The 2722-nt window shown below is 45.4% G+C and overlaps 1 long non-coding RNA gene across 3 annotated transcripts; it reads left to right on the top strand.

Annotated features, from left to right (window-relative positions):
- Positions 1–260: 260 nt before the first annotated feature.
- Positions 261–2170, top strand: LOC112976522. Of its 3 annotated transcripts, none has more exons than XR_003257068.1 (3): positions 261–698; positions 1286–1410; positions 2081–2170. It is a non-coding gene; the product is annotated as an uncharacterized LOC112976522 (long non-coding RNA). The 3 variants fall into 3 exon arrangements; XR_003257069.1 differs by having other exon boundaries at positions 1335–1426; positions 2081–2167; XR_003257067.1 differs by having other exon boundaries at positions 1286–1426; positions 2081–2167.
- Positions 2171–2722: the final 552 nt, after the last annotated feature.

Below are 2722 nucleotides of genomic sequence, written 5' to 3'. Positions count from 1 at the left end.
GTGGCGCCGGGCCGGAGCGATCCGCGTTGCTGTCCGCCTGGGAGCTCTTAAAAGCAGTTAAAGATCTTTAAGGCTTTCTAACCTCCGTGTAAAACGCTCGACGAGTGAAATCTGGGGAGCTGAAACTTAGGAAGGGAGGAGGAAATAGCAAGGAAGGGGCAAAGGTGCGGAGCGAAAGGAGCGTAACCGTTTCGTCACCTCCCGCGGAGCTGCTGCCCCCGCTTCTCCCGGGCAGCGCGGGGAGCCGGCGGGCGGAGGGGCGGCGCGTCCCCCCGCTGCCCCGGCGCTCCCCGCTCGGCGCCGCTCGGGCGCTGCGTGGGGGCTCCCCGAGGAGCCAGCGGGGAACCGGCCTCTGCGGCAGTGCTGAAACGCGTGCTGCAGGCGCCTGTAAGCCGTCCCGATCTGTTCGTTTGTCAGGTCTCCGTGAACTACAAAGTAAAACAGCTTTGTAAACATATTTAATCATGAATCACCAATCAAGCTGATTCCATTTAAGCAGTTGTGTTTTAGGAGGATAATATCAAAATTGCTTCCGGTATGAAGCCTCAAAGAGATGAAGACTCCTCAGGGCTGAGGTTGCTTGTTTTCCTTTTAAGGCTGGCCAGCAGAACTATGTGGATCCCCTTACGGGTTATTTAGTGCTCACTAAAGTTGCCCACTTGCAGAGAGGTAAATGCTGTGGCTGTGCGTGCAGACATGTGAGTATGAAAGCCTTGCTTTTCAACATAAGCTTGTATATTGTCTCCATGACTTTGTAAAATCATTTATGCTGCGGTTGTAAGAGTTGGCAACCTATCTTGTGTGTTTTACGGTGACTTTAAACGAGTCAAGGACATTTTAAGTCCAGGAAAGGTCGTTGAGGGATATTCTTAAAGTTAAAATAAAACATTGCAACATTTCCCATTAGCATTATCTCTTGGAAATACCACGAAGAGTACTGCACACGAGATATTTAATTGACTGTCGTTTTATAGAAGTTCTGTTCTCTTTGGCAAGTCCATTATGTCTAGAAAAGAACCAGCATGTCAGAAAGTCTGCTTCCAGGAAGCGTTCCTTTTTTAAAGAAACGAGATAATAAAACCAAGATGGTTTTTGTCACAAAGGTAATTTACTTTTCCAGAGCTGTGTTTAAAACTTTAAGAATTATGTTTCGTAGTTGGATTGAGAAGTGTCAAAAGATGTAGGATTTGGTAGAACAGAGAGTGATTTACTTTAAGTAATAGGATCTGGCACTCAATCTTACTCAGTCTTAGGAGAAATAATAGTCTGTATTTTGTACATCCAGGATACAGTCCTTCCATGAGAGAAAATAGCAAACATCTCATTGATTTCAGGGGAGACAAAATCAAGGCCATAATAATCCACTGACCACATTCTTGCTACTCCTGCAGTTGGTACATGGATCCTCACGTGGGTGCCATATAAAGTTCAGTATATATGGGTATACTTATAGTGTATTTAACTTAAAGATCACACTTTAAAGCAGTGGGAAGAGGGAGTGAAAGCATGAGATACGTAGTTCAAATATGCACAGCTTAGTTCTGGGTCTGTTTTTAGCTTTTCCTTTTTAAAGTTTGTATCGCTCAGTAGTGGCAAAGACTTTTTTGATGAACTCTCCTTTGGAACTTCTCAAAGGAGATTGGCAGGAGGCAAGGCTTGGGGAAAAAAAGTTTCAGATGATCAGGAAATATTTACAGGCAGTACTGGGAGACTAGAATCATATTGTCCTCCCTTCCGCTCTTATTGCTGCGTGATACCCTTCGATGGGCTGTTTTAGGAGCTTTGGTATGCAGCACATTTTTGCACTTACACACAAAATAAAGAAGTTTAAGAACAAAAGATTGTTCTGGACAGTCAAACTGAAATGAGTTGGAAGGATACATTTAGGAAGTGGTTTCTTGGATACTAATTAGGACCATTTGCTTGGGGTTGCCATTATTTTCCTTTTAGTCTGGAGGGCACACTAGATCAAATGATTTATATAAATCATTAACAATTCTTGTTAACCATAAGCAGGGTTGGGCTTTTCCATACTGATTACTAGGTAATGCAATAACGACTTGTTTTATTTCTTCTGCAGTGTCCGTATGAGCAAGTTAATGTGAAAGACCCGTCCAAAAAGAAGCGCTTCAATTCTTTTTTTTATGTTTGACTATTAATATCTGCATTTTGTGAGAGCGGCTGAGAAACCGAAGCAGATCAGTTCTTTGTGGCTTGCACTGCTGAAATATTGGCATTTGTTGTACCTGATACTGGCTTCCAGTGAATACACTTTAATTGCAATAAACCACAAACTGAACCGTGTGTGTGTTAGATGCAGCACTATCGATCACCCTTTCCCTTTCTTTTGTGCTACAAGTAACGGGTTACAGTCTGATAATACGATTAATTTCCCTTTAAAAGAAACTGAGAAAGCAAATATACGCAGTCATTAAAATCCCTTGGTTTTAGTTAACGTTGCTTTTGATTGCACCGTAAATCACTTTGAGAAACGTTGCTGATTTGGGTACGTCAAGGAGTTTGGGTTGTTTGGCAGGGCGGGGGAGGGAGGGGGGGGGACGCTGTGCTGTGGCCACCGCTGGCCACAGGGGCTGCTCCTGGCCCGCAGCGCCCGGCAGAGGCGGGTGCCCGGGAGCCCGCCCGGGGACCGGCCCGTCTCCTTCCGCCCCGCCGGGGGGGCTGCCGCGAAATGGCTTTGATCCCTGAGCTCGGCGCGCGCCCA

The sequence above is a fragment of the Apteryx rowi genome, unplaced genomic scaffold (genome assembly GCF_003343035.1).
Source record: "Apteryx rowi isolate R43461 unplaced genomic scaffold, aptRow1 scaffold_74, whole genome shotgun sequence".
NCBI lineage: Eukaryota > Metazoa > Chordata > Aves > Apterygiformes > Apterygidae > Apteryx > Apteryx rowi.
This window is presented reverse-complemented; position numbering and strand designations above follow the sequence as displayed.